We start from the raw sequence: 14,359 nt of genomic DNA, 5'->3' as shown, positions 1-14,359 counted from the left end.
ATATTTTTATTGATTTCAGAAAGGAAGGGGGAGAGAGAGAGAGAGAGAGAGAGAGAGAGAGAGAGAGAGAAAGATAAAGATGACAGTGAATCATTGATTGGCTGCCTCCTGCATGTACCCCACTGGGGATTGAGCCCACAACCCTGGCATGTGCCCTTGACCAGAATTGAACCCGGGAACCTTTAGTCTGCAGGTCGACGCTCTATCCACTTAGCCATACCGGCTAGGGCTATTTGTATGTTTTTGTCAATCAGGTAATCTTGGTTTTGGGTGTAGAACTGAAAGGTTAATAATCCTGGCACCCATACAGCTTTTAAAGTTTTAAATAATGTCCTATCCCAGAGAGCAAAGTCTCCCTCCTGCCTCGGTTTACAAATAGAAGCTCCAAAGAGTACCATCAATGAGAAGAGGCGCTCACATACCAGAATTAAGCAATGAAGTCGATGTGCAAAATGGTTTGTGCAGATTTGGCTCCTAAATCTTACAGCAGCTGCAACATATCTTTTAAATTTCATTGAGCTGGATCCACAGCTCACAGGGTCCTCTCTCCATTTCCTGGGAAGTAAGTCCCCATTCTCCCCCATGCGGTGAGAGACTCTCTTTGCTTTCCACGCAGTCCTCCTGTTTACACTTATGCTTCCATCTCCATTTGATTCCTCAGCAAAGCAGCTGCTTTGAGGAGCCCACAGGATTGTGATGGTTATTTCCCACTCAACCCTCTTTTCTGCCCAAAGAGCAAAGTGTCTTTTTTTTTTCCCCCAACATGATTGTGAGAAAGGACTTGAGGGTTTAAACTATATTCTTCGTATTCTTCTTTTGATTTTTACACTAGGGAGCTCAATTCATAATCTTCCTGAGTCTTCTTCAAGGATGAATTTCAGAACATAAAATAGCTTACATTTACTTTGAAGGTTGTTAATTCGGAACCTTTTTAAAAATAATAAAAGGTGTGATGCCAGTACTCACATGCTGATAGATTGTAAAAAGCCTTCTCCTTTTGTTTCTGTTATATATCTTCTTTTCTCTACTGAATTCGGAGTCTCCTCCTACAACTGGAATTGTGTAGAATGGTAAGCATAACTGCCTGGATATCACGGTGGAAAAGCTGAATAACAGAAAACAAGTCATGTGAGAGGAGAGCAGAAATCCTATGCCCATATTACTCTGAAGAAAAGGTGGCTGATTTTATTCTTTAGTCAAACTAGGAATGGGTCAGATTCGGTTCTCTGAGGTGTTTGTTTGTTTGTTTGTTTTGCCTACTGATGACAGATAGAGAACAGTTAGCCAATGCTTTGGGAAGAGATAAGATTAGCATTTGAAAGCTCAACCAGTGTTATCACTTCTGAACATGTTTGCTCTCAAATGAAATCACATTCCGTGTGTATTTCCAGTGCCAAATCACCATGATTAATTTTTTTATGAATGGCTGTTTAAGAAATTTTGAGGGATTACAGCTCATTGGGGAAACAGGGAGAAAGTTATAGTTGCATTTTATACTAAACTAGAGGCCCAGTGCATGAAATTTGTGTACTGGGAGGGGGGCGGTTCCCTCAGCCTGGCCTGCGCCCTTTCACAGTCTGGGAGCCCTTGGAGGATGTCCGACTGACAGCAGTCAACCTTAGTGCTTCCATGGAGGCAGGAGAGGCTCCCGCCACCGCTGCTGCACTTGCCAGCCGTGAGCCTGGCTTCTGGCTGAGCAGCGCTCCCCCTTGTGGGAGTGCACTGACCACCAGGGGGCAGCTCCTGTATTGAGTGGGATTGGGCCAAAACAGGCTCTCCGACATATCCCAAGGGGTCCCGGATTGGGAGAGGTTGCAGGCCAGGCTGAGGGACCCCACCAGTGCATGATCGCTGGGCTGGGGAGGGACGCAGGAGGTTGGCCAGCTGGGGTGGGGGGGAGGGATCACGGGAGGGCTCCAAGGCATGCCTGGCCCATCTCGCTCAGTCCCAATTGGCCGGACCCCAGCAGCAAACTAACCTACCGGTCGGGGTGTCTGCCCCCTGGTGGTCAGTGCACATCATAGCGACTGGTTGATCAGTCAACTGTCTGCCCCCGGTGGTCAGTGCACGTCATAGCAAGCGGTTGAGCGGCCTTAGCATATCATTAGCATATTATGCTTTGATCGGTTGAACTGACGACCAGATGACTGGACACTTAGCATATTAGGCTTTTATTATATAGGATTCTAAGTAAACTACAGAATTGTTGACTTCTCACAGACTTTCATTGAACTTACTGTAGGAAAGTACCTACATTTTTTAAAAAATATGTCCCTGCTGCCTTGGCCAGTGTGGCTCAGTTGGTTGGTTGGGCATCATCCTGCGCATGGAAAGGTTGCCAGTTGATTCCAGGTTGGGGCATATGCCTGGGTTGTAGGCTCAATCCCCGGTAGGGGGCGTGCAGGAGGCAGCCAATGTTCTGCTCTCACATCAGTGTTTCTCTCTCTCCCTCTCTCTTCTTGTCTCTCTAAAAAAATTCAGTTAAATAAATAAATAAATAAAACCTATGCCCCTGTTGGGTCAACTAAGGAAAGTAACTTCATATTATACTTACCTTTAGAAAGGGAGCTCTGGGGATTTAAAAGTTCAGCATTTTGGTTTATTGTCACAGTTTCTTGCCACATCTACAAGAAAAGGCATTTTCCACTGGTTGTTTACATACTAAAAATTGTTTATTGATCTATTTACTACCAGAAAAGCAACTGCCTAGAGGCTAGAGATACAATAGTGAGCAAAACAGTTACATTGTTCCTGCTCCTCATGGAGTTTACAGTCTATCTCTGGTTTTATATCCTAATTTTTCATTTTTCATGGAGCTAGAGAAGTATTTAAAGGTACAAAGACACACACAAAATAAAGGTACAAAGAAAATGGTTAGAAGTTCAAACTGAGACCCATTTAGCTAATGTCATGTTTTGGATAATTAAGAGAATATTGTGACATTACACTTGTCATCATTAGAATTTTGCAGTATTTTTTTAATTAAATCTTTATTGTTGAAAGTATTTCAACAATACTTTCTTCTTTCCCCCCTCCCCCATTGACCCCAAAATGTCTCCTTTTTCTCTCCCTTGACCCTTTCGAGCCCACCCCCTGCCCCTTCCCCAGGACAAAACTCTTATGTTTATCCTGCATTCACTCATTTAAAAAATGTATTTGAGAGGCTTCTCTGTGCTCAGCACTGTTGTATGAACGAAACAGGAACTGAAAGAATCTGCCTTATGGTGCTCAAACTCAAGTGCAGGAGACAGATAATAAGCAAAACTGGTGGGTGATGTTGCAATGCTGTTGTGTGAATATGGACACCATCTGCTGAGGATTGAATCCTGCATTATCCAGACTTGTCTGTGCCCCATTTCACATACTGAGTATATTCTCTCTGTTTTAAAACATTTCTTTATTGATTAAGGTATTACATATGTGTTCTTATCCCCCCCCTTACCCTCCCCTCCGGCCCCCTGACTCAAGCCCTCACCCCCTGTTGTCTGTGTCCATTGGTTAGGCCTATATGAATGCATACAAGTCCTTTGGTTGACCTCTCCCCCTTACCCCCACCCTCTCCTACCTTCCCTCTGAGGTTTGACGGTCTGATCGATGTTTCTCTGTCTCTGGATCTGTTTTTGTTCATCAGTTTATGTTGTTCATTATATCCCACAAATGAGTGAGATCGATTTGGATCTTGCTGCCACCGGGGTCTGCACTATATAAAAGAGATTTTGATCAGAGGAGCACTTTTGCAGGTATTTTAGAAGCAGTTTGCAACGCATGCAATCCACAGATGTGAAGGAGCATGTATGTGAGTGGGGGTCAGTCCAAGGCGCTAGAGCTAAGAAGGAAGAACAAGACTAACAGAATCCTCACCCTCACACCATTTACATTCTTGTCAGAGGGACAAGCCATAAGCGAATAAACTCATTGGGGTATGAAGATAATTCCTGATGAAAATGTTATTGCAGTTGAAATAAAACAGTGATATGAAAGTTGAAGCTGCCAGTGCTTAGGTTACCTGGGAAGGCTTATCTGAGAAGGTGATATTTGAACTGAATCCTGAATGAAAAGAAGGACTTGCCTCTTGCCAAGAGGGGAAAAGCTTACAGCACCAAGTGCAAAGGGCTTAAGGCAGTAATACTGTTCGAGTGTTTGAGGAACAGAAAGGAGGCCAGTGTGGCTGGAGTATGGTCGGGGGAGGGCCTGGTAAGGTAATGAGCATGGAGGTGGGCAAGTCCACGTTACGTACCACCTTGTAGGCCTGGTCAGGAGTTCATTCCTGATTGTAAATGTAATGGAAAGGCATTCAGAGATTTTAAGCAGACAGCGATGTTTTATATTCCCAGAAGACCACACTATTGTAAGTAAAAGTATACAAGCAAAGGAGGCTATTTAGAGGGTGCTTTCAGTCTTCCAGGCAGGAATGATGGAGAGAAGGAAATGTTTCAGGGTACATTTTACTGATAGAACTGATAGGACTTGACAGTCTGCATGTAGAAACAGAGTAATGGAGAGAATCAAGGATGGTGCCCTGAGTTTTGGCTTGGACCACCGTACTTCCAGTCTGGAAATGACATTTCTGGGGATGACTGTTCTAGATATGGTTGAAAAGACATCAGTGATGATAACTGTAGTGGCCATCTATGAAGGTGTGCTATTTTCAGGTACTATACTAAGTGCTTTAACACACATAACTCCATTTAATCCTCAACAAGGCTGTGAGGTGGGTTCTGTATTGTGCACATGTTACAGGTGGGCCAACTAAAGCACAGGACAATGAACTAATTTTGCAAATGCCACAAGGCTAGTCAGTGGCAGAGGAGAGATTAAAAAATTGGCAGCCTAATTCTAGAATCACTGCCGCCCAGCCCCCCACTCTCTACTGTTCTTTTTTTTTTTCCATGCATGGGTTAAACACGCTGTTTTCTAAAACTGTCTTGGATTCCTGCTGAAGCTAAAGTTGACTTTTGAAACTCTGCAGTTTAGGTTAACATTCACCCATTGCCCAAACAATTGGGCCTCACTTTTGCACCAGGTGGAGAGGAGCCTGCCTGCTTTGGGGGAGTTGATCCAATCCAAGTGCAGGGGGCAGTTTCACAACCTCTTTTTATCAACTTTCCTGTGCTGATCTTTAATCTATGGGGAGGCAGAGCATAAGTGGGGTTGGGACATTCACTGTTAGTATAGCTTTAATTCTGAAGCCAACATTGAAAGCATTAGTAAGAATGATAAAATAATAACTATAGCATTAACAAGTCATGTCATGATCTGCATTGTGCCATTCCTGTTGTGGGTGCTTTACATAACTGTCTTATTTAATCTATAAAAAAAAGTCAAAGAAATGTGATCACCCCAGGAAAACTGAGGTGAGTTTCCATAATCTGTTTAGGTAACAGCATGTAAGTTATGGAACCATGATTTGCATCTAGGTCTCACTTTTGCTGATGCTGTTCTATTCTAAGCATCACCTCTTTCATAAGCAATGAACTTGCAATTTACTGTGCTTCAGGTGGCAGACAGATATCCAGAGGAACATGTCCTGGGCGTATCAGAGGTAAATTACTTTGTGTTGCTTCAAGTGGTAGAATTGCATTAACATTCTTATGGATTGCCAATTAAAAATGGCTCTTCATAAAAATTTTTATATGATTCTTATTTTATAATTTGAATTTTGAAATACTAATGAAAAATTCCCAAGGAACATCTAGACTAGCCTTTATGAGACATAAATGCTTAATAACTTGGGTTCTTTACTCCTAGTATTGCTTAAGGTTTAGTTGCAGACAGTATAATCCACTCTAGTTAGTAAAAAAGAGATGTATTGAAATGTATTTGATGGCTTATAAAACCACCGGCAGGCCGAGGAGAGTATGCTTCCAGAATACTGCAGCACCGAGAACCCAGTTAAGTCCACTGCTGTCTGTGTAGCTGCTACAGCCAATGCAGGAAGCTGTTACTGCTGTAGGTTGCATAGTCTAGTTGCCCCAACACCACTCAAGCCAGCAAAATGCATGTCTAGCCTCCAACTTCTCATGTCAAGGATTTTCTTCCCATATCAAACCCTGCAGTGTGGTGCCTGATGGGCAAAACCTAAACTCATCTGCAGGTGTAGCTAAATTCAGAGGAGTCCAAGAAATACAGATTTCAGTTTTGCAACCACTACAGTGAGAAGGATATGCTAAGAGGGAGCTGGAATGGGACTTGAAAGAACCAATCCACAGTACCCACCACACTCGCTACATTTAACATTTCTTTTTGAGATTACTCTAAATCAGGAGCATCTGCTATGTAGCCCTTGAACCGAGTGCCACCTTGTATATATACCTTTGAGACCTTTTTGTTTGTTTTTCCTAATGATATAGCACCCATGAACAAGTACAGCCTAAACAGCCTGACGCAGACCTGAGAGAGTACCCAAGAATTACATGAAGGGCTAGTTAAAAGTGCACATTCCTGCCGTAGCAGGCTTGGCTCTGTGGATAGAGCGTCAGCCTGCGGACTGAAGGGTCCCAGGTTTGATTCCGGCCAAGAGCACAGGCCTGGGTTGCGGGCTCAATCTCCAGTGGGGTGCATGCAGGAGGCAGACAGTCAATGATTCTCTCTCATCATTGATGTTTCTATCTCTCTCTCCTTCTCCCTTCCTCTCTGAAACCAATAAAGAATTTTTTTTTAAAGTGCACATTCCTGAGATACACCTTCAGAAAATTGGATACCTCACTACGCCCAGGAATCTGCATCCTAAGGAAATACCCTAATAATAGCACTTTGATCTAAACCCTTGTCCATGAAAGGGGGGACATTTCAACATTTTATTCAGTTCATCCAAAGGCAGCATACATTGTGTAATTGGGAAGACTCATGCCAGGACCTTCGCAGATTGGGCTTGTCATCTGATGTCATAAAGAAAATGATCAAGACTGTGGGTGTTTCTGAACTCAGGGCCTTTAGCCCCACTGGTTTTCATGCTGTTTAGAGGTAGTTAAAGCAGAGTACAAAGATCTGGTTTCTTTAATGGAGTCAGAAACCCAGGTGGGGAAAAACACTTTATTGGCGATTTCCTGAGCTGCTTCCTGACAGTGTTTTCTTTGAATTTAACGGCCCTATGAGACCAAACTTGTCAGACTCCCAGTAGCTGATCTGACAAGACATCTGAACCCATTTAATTTCAACTGTAGGGAAAATGCATGAGAAGTTCGAGAGAGTTCAGGCATTCAGTCCACATTCAGCACCTGGAATCAGATAGCAACTGGAGCTCTGCACTTATTTTTTAGCTCTCAGTTGTTTGGAGATCAAAAGATTCTACAGATTTTGAAGAATTGCAGGGTTTTTATTTTCCTGAGATTACCGTTTCAGAAGTGAGTCACATACTTGGGAGAGTGTGAATTACGGTTTATGTTTTTGTGGCTGTTTTTGGAAAGCTTATCATGGTGGTTCAATGCAATCATTTGACATGACAGTGAACAATGCCATCCAACAGGAACAGGTGCTCATGGAGCACTGAAAGTTGGTATGTGGATTCAAGAACTGTCATGAATTTTTTATTTTTTTGCTATGTTCCTATACCTTGGCCAATGTTGGGGGTCTGTCTCTCTTATTTCTTTAAAAATATATTCATATAGTGAACATAATTGGCAATGGATATGTTCATCTAGGTTCAACATTGAGCTAGCATCCACCAGTTTGCTAGACTTGTTTGGTTTGTTGCATATCATCATTCTCATAAAATTGATTAGAATTAGTCCTCGACTAGCATCGCCCTAAAATCCAGTGGGTTTGTACTGTTTAAGGGGATTTTTTCTCCTCTGCTTTTATTTAACTGCTAAAGACGTATATATTACCATTGTTTCTGACGGAATCTCCAGTGCTGGCACAAATGCTTATTCTATCATGTCTATCTCTATAAAAAAATAATAGCAAAACTTGAACCCCTAGGCCCTAGATTCTAGTCTGAGCTAGAAGTCATTCGTAGGGATTGTCATGCAAAGGCAAAGCCTCTGAGCTCACCTGGCTGTCATTTACCACAGAGGCGTTGTCCCTCCTGAAGGACCCTGTAAGAAAGAGGAAGGCTTAGTTGATCTTTTCAGCCCCACCCTTTTAGAGCTATGTTCCCTTCTACAGACTGAAGTTAACTTTCTAGCCCTTCCAGATATTACCCGCTGTCTTCCTCACTTTCTAGGCAAGCTGTTGTGGTATATCCTTGAAATTCCCCACACTCACTTATCCCTGTGGTCCACCCACTACGGTCTGACTCACTACGGAAACTGTCTTCATCAAGGTCAACTCCACCAGGTACCCCTCAGCAACCACCAGGTGGACCTCTTGTAGTGCTTGCTTTATTGACCGTTCTCTCTGTTTTGTACATTCTTTTCCATTGGCCACAGTGCCCCACAGTCAACCGATCTGTCTCTCGTGTATTTGCTTCTCACCCTCTCATCTCCTATGCAGATAGTTCTTTCTCCTTATACCAGTACAGCGCTATTCCTCAGGGGTTTTGGTGATAAACTTGCAGTTGCCAGCAGCCACCTCGCCTCCTGAATACCCTGGCTCAGTGAAAAGCACCACTTTTTCCTGTCACCCAAACTGGTACCTGGAAGTCATTTGAGACTCCTCTCCTCGCTTCCTGTAAGCCACCAAGTCCCTTCCATTCCACTTCCATATCCTATTGAACTTGTCTCTCTCTATTCCCATGGCCACTCACATAGTTGGGGCTCCCCTCACTTCAACTCTGGATAACTCCAGCGACCTGCTAACTGGCCTCCTGTCCCTCAGGCTTATTGCCTTCCCCAGGCTATTCTTTATTCTGATGTCTGATAAGCCTTTCAAAAATAAATCAGATTTTAAAAAAATATATTTTTTTATTGACTTCAGAGAGGTATGGAGAGATAGAAACATCAGTGATGCGAGAGAATCATTGATCAGCTGCCTCCCACACTGGGGATTGAGCCCAAAACCTGGCATGTGCCCTGACCCGGGGGTGGAGGGGGGGGGGTGGGAATCGAACCATGACCTCCTGGTCCATTGGTCGATGCCCAACCACTGAGCCACGCAGGCCAGGCAATAAATCAGATTCTGATACTCCTCTGCTTAAAGTCTTTCAAGAGCTCCTGAGCAGTGCCTTTAAGATAGAAAAACAACTCAATTAGCAAAATTGGGAGGGCCTCTGCACATTTCCCTAGCCTCTTCTATTGTTGCTTATACGTTGAAACTTATTTTTCAATAGTATCATAAACCTGAAGTTCTGTGAAAATGTACCTTCACTTCTCCGGGCCCCTGCTACTTCTCTGTCAGGGGTCTTCACCCAGCTGCCTTTGATCTATCTGGCTACTTCCTACTTCCCTTTGAAGAATGTGTCACCTCCTCCCAGGAGCTATCACTGAGCCCCTCCCTCAATTTCCATCCCCAGCCCCCAAAGTCAGGTTTATCTGTCCCTCCTGGGCCCTTCCCCTCTCAGTCTATGGCCCTACTGTGGCCCCTAGTAGTTTGAACTTTCAGAGGCCAAAGTCCATATCTTGTATGTCTTTATCTTATGTACTTATCAGGTACTGAGACAAGTTTGTTGAATGAATAAGTAGCTCTTCTTAACCGTCTGAAAGCACTTGATTTTGTATTTATCAGCAGGAACAACTTATCACTTTATTTCTTGGGTTTCTCCCCTCCTTCTAACTATGTGATTTTCTTTAAGCTACAGCAAAGTGTAACTTGATTTACTTGTTTACCCAGCCTAGTAGTAACTTGGCACTGCGGTTTCAATTAGAAACTGATTTAGATTAAGGGGCCTATGTGCCTTCCAAGGCATAGGCATTTTAAATAAAACTAAATAGTTCATTAAATGTAGATGAAATCAGCTTTATGTCTGACTGGCCCGGCAGTTTTATTTCCAGTGCTGTGTAGGTCTTTCTTTAAACTCAGTTTGGGGATTTACTAGCAGAGTGTCATGAGCAGGTTACTCAATCTCATTGAATCCTATTTTACTCACCAGCAAAATAGGATAATAACCTCCACATGGTCGGTGGGAGGTTCTATGTGGGAGGTTCTATGAAATAATATCAGCAAACGTGGCCCTTAGTAGGAATCAATATATGCTAGTGATTTGCACTTGAATACCATTTACATTTAGAGTGAGTACTGACTATCAGAGTGAATTTCCCGTAGATGGGATACCTTGAAATCCTTACGTAAGCCACCGTCTGTCTGCCTTTTTATGTTAAGCGATTCCTTTCTAGGATGCTTTGTTCTTGTCATAGGGCATACGCACCACATATTTTAGTGATTACCAATATTTTAAAATATTTTCATTTAACTTCCTCACAAAATGACCTACATGGAAAAGAGAGTGAAGAGTATGTTCACAAGATTTTTGTGTGCCAATTTGGATTTCCAGCTGGTTTGAATTTTCACTCAGCTCTACTGTCGGCATCAGCTTTCCTGATAGCAGTGAAGTTTAAAAAAGAAATAAGGCTGCTAAGTGTGCCTTCGCCCCTTTGAGATTACTGGACAGTCACGAGAGGAGAATCTGTGTGGGATGAGTAGGTATTTTCTCTGAGTGTTTAATGGCAAGTTTACAAACAATAAAAAAACCTGAGGGACAAGGTCATATGGGATTGACGGTCATTCACTGAACAGGCATCTGATGTGGGTTTCCCTCAAGATCACTTTTGAAGGATCTGATTCATGTGAACTCAGAAGACCTGAACTCGGGACTGATTGCTCTACCTGTGTCTCGGTAACTTGCTTTCCTGGCTCTGGGCAGCCGCGCCAGTTGGCTCTCCTCCAAAGCACATTTGGGCTGCAAGGCAACTGCCTGCTTCGCTAGCTGGCATTTGAGATTAAAGAGAAGATGGATGTTGTTTTTGGCAGCAGCTGCTGTTTTGTTCGGCGCAGTCTTAATACCATTTTGTAGGTCTGCGCGTACAGAAAACGAGCCACACGGACCACTCACTACCGTTCTGACTTGGAGGAGTCTGCAACGTGGACGCTCGCCGTGCCTATTTGAAAACCGCTTCTCGCACTTATAGAAAAGTCTGGGTTTTTTTTCCAAGTTTAGACGATTGGAATCTTCTGGTTTCTTGAACAGCATATGTTCCCCCAATGTTCTTGGGCTGCACACATGTTCATTTCTACCAGAGGAAAGAAGTCTGCAAAGTCATTTCTGTGTTCTAACCGTGTTCAGATCAAGTGAAGAGTTGGCTTTAGGGACACTGCAGCACCTTTTCCTGGCAGGCGGCTTTTTACTGTAAGGAAGGCACTTAGGTTCAGGAAGAAGCGATAATTGAGTGAATAGTCCACTGGGGTCTGATGAGATTGATTCTCCACAAAAATGAGATTTGGGTAAGACCTTTGCCTTCAGGGTCTCCAGCCTCATCTTCCTGTAACTTTTCCCCAAGGCCCCTTTAAAGTACCTTTCCAGTACGATCTGCCAGTGTTAAAACCTGCTCCCCCCAGAAGGCCTGCTATATCTGTCATTCACAATTGAGTATGAATTTTAGTCACTATTACTTCCCTTCACCAGGACTGTTTCTGTTGCAGTCCTAACAGTGCATACAGATGTCTCATTAGATTTTTTCATCTTGTAAATAATTTGAAGGAAAATTTTAGCAATGATTAGGTTATTGGAATTTTGTGTGCCATGGGGAGTATATGGGAGGACACTTAACAGATGTCTCTAAATAAAAATAAAATCTAGAACTGTCGACAATAAGATTAGTTTACCATGTGTAACGAAAGGTTATCGTGAAATGAAAGGTTATCACACAATGAGCGTGACCCACAGAGAAAAGTTGCACGACGCTAAAACAAAGTAGCCAAAGAAAAATTAATGTGCAGAAGCAGAGGCTGTTACAGAAAAAAAAACAACAGTGAGATGATTACGCAAACTGAAAAGATACATTTGAGAGAAGTCACAAACCCAGGGACATTTAGTTTCATCCAGCTATCTCCAAGGGTGTGTGTGGGCACACGCCCACATGTTTAGACACCTGTATGCCTTGTTGGAGTTTCCAGAACTTAGAGAAAGAGGGAGAGAAAGAAAAAAGAGATAAATACTTTTTCTGATATATTGGGACACCTCACTTAATTGGGAATCAGTAGTCTATTAACTGAAGCTACTCTACCCACAGCACCAAGAAATAAATTGAAAAAAATGCATCTGAACCCAAAATGAGAGTCAGAACACCCTGCAGTAAAGGTCACACTCTTTGTTCATGGATTGCCTTACCAAGTCCTTTCTCTGACAGTTTCATTCCAATGGTTTTGAAGCACTGGTTTCCCTGGTTTCCTAGCGCTCCCAAACCCAGAAACCACACAGCAAATAATTGCACAGCACCTGTAGTCTGAAAAGTTTTGATTTGATTCCCATCAGCACTCCATGAGGTGGGTGAGGGGGAAGTTACCCTGATTCTCATTGGAGAGACTGATAAACAGCTACTCAGAGGGATTAACTGGCTTGTTTGAGGTCCCACGATAAGGGACTCAGAGGTTTTCCTGGATACGTGTTCTGTACTCTCCCATCACACCACTGGTTTTCAAAAGCCTGTGGGGTGTTTTTTTTCTTTCCTTTCTTGCCCTTGGAAACCTTTGTTCAAACAAAATCTTACCCAGAAGCATGAACAAATAAAACAGAAAGAAGGCTGAGCTGCTTTGCTTAAAGCAGGGGCGGGGGACCCGGAACACTGACATGGGCAGTTGATTTTTCTTACGAGGAACAGCTCGGACATTGGGCAACTACTCCGCTCATGCGTTAATTCATTCAGAAAATAAGTTTATTGAGCTCTGACTTATTTTCCTATTGCTGCTATAACAAACCATCGCAAATTTAGTGACTTAAAATAATACAAAGTTATTATATTACAGTTTTGGAGATTCAGAAGTCCAAAGTGGGGCTTACTGAGCTAAAATTGAGGTGTCGGTGGGACTGTGTTCCTTGCTGAAGGCTCTAAGGGAGACCGGTTCCTTGGCCCTTTTCAGCTTCTAGAACAGTGGTTCTCAACCTTCTGGCCCTTTAAATACAGTTCCTCATGTTGTGACCCAACCATAAAATTATTTTCGTTGCTACTTCATAACTGTAATGTTGCTACTGTTATGATCGTAATGTAAATATCTGAAATGCAGGATGGTCTTAGGCGACCCCTGTGAAAGGGTCGTTCGACCACCAAAGGGGTCTCGACCCACAGGTTGAGAACCGCTCCTCGAGAAGCTGCTTGCATTCCTGGGTTCCTGGCCCCGTCCTTTCTGCTCAGTGCCAGCAATGTCAAGTCCTTATGTCACATCTTCCTGACCCTTCTTCCGGAACTGCTGCTCTCTGACCAGAGCTGAGAAAGGTTCTGTGTCTGTAAGGACCTGGCTGATTCGATTGGGCTTAGAGAACTGAGGATAATTTCTTTATCTCAAGATCCTTAATTTAATCTCATCTGCAAAGTCCATTTTGCCATATAAGGCCATCCTATATAATAAAGGGTAATACGCAAATTGACCCTAACAGTGGGACAACCAGGAACGACTGGTTGCTATGACACGCACTGACCACCAGGGGGCAGACCTCGACGCAGGAGCTGCCCTCTGGTGGTCAGTGCGCTTCCACAGGGGGAGCGCTGCTCAGCCAGAGCCGGCTCATGGCTGGTCAGCACAGTGGTGGTGGCGGGAGCCTCTTCCACCTCCATAGCAGTGCTAAGGATGTCTAATGGCTTAGGCCTGCTCCCCATGGGAACCGGGCCTAAGCCATTAGTAGGACATCCCCCAAGAGCTCCCAGGCTGCCAGAGTGATGTCTGACTGCCAGCTTAGGCCCAATTCCCCGGGAAGTAGGCCTAAGCTGGCAGGTGGACATCCCCCAAGGGGTCCTGGACTATGAGAGGGCACAGGCTGGGCTGAGGGATCCCCCTCCCCCCAAGTGCATGAATTTTCATGCACCAGGCCTCTAGTATATTCATAAATTCCCAGAATTAGACAGGGCCATCATTTTGCCTTATTCCGCCTACCATAAAACACCCACCATACATGGGCCATGTGCTGTGTTTGCCATCAAGACTCTGTCGGCTAGAAATAGGCATTGTTAACAGGTAAACTGAGAAACAAGTTGACAAAAACTAAGATAAAAATTTAAAAACAGTCACTTAAACAAGCACAGTCATTGAGAGCCACTTGGGGGATGACAGGCACAACTTTGTAACGGCAATGCTCCCCGCCCAGCTTTATGGAGGTATGATTGACAAATAGAAATTATATATATTTAAGGTGTACAGTATAATGTTTTAATATATGCATACATTGTGAAATGATTACCCCAATTTAATTAGCGTATTGTATCCATTACCTCACAGAGCTACCGAGTACATCTGAGATCTACTCTCAGTGAATTTCAGCTAAACAGTAAAGTCT

The 14,359-nt window shown here is 43.5% G+C and overlaps 1 protein-coding gene across 8 annotated transcripts in view; it reads left to right on the top strand.

Annotated features, from left to right (window-relative positions):
- Positions 1–14,359, top strand: part of KITLG (KIT ligand) — an 88,602-nt gene that overhangs the window by 15,092 nt on the left and 59,151 nt on the right. The gene's annotated exons all lie outside the window — the stretch shown is intronic.

This window comes from Myotis lucifugus, unplaced genomic scaffold (assembly GCF_000147115.1).
Source record: "Myotis lucifugus unplaced genomic scaffold, Myoluc2.0 scaffold_9, whole genome shotgun sequence".
NCBI classification, from domain to species: Eukaryota; Metazoa; Chordata; class Mammalia; order Chiroptera; family Vespertilionidae; genus Myotis; species Myotis lucifugus.
This window is presented reverse-complemented; position numbering and strand designations above follow the sequence as displayed.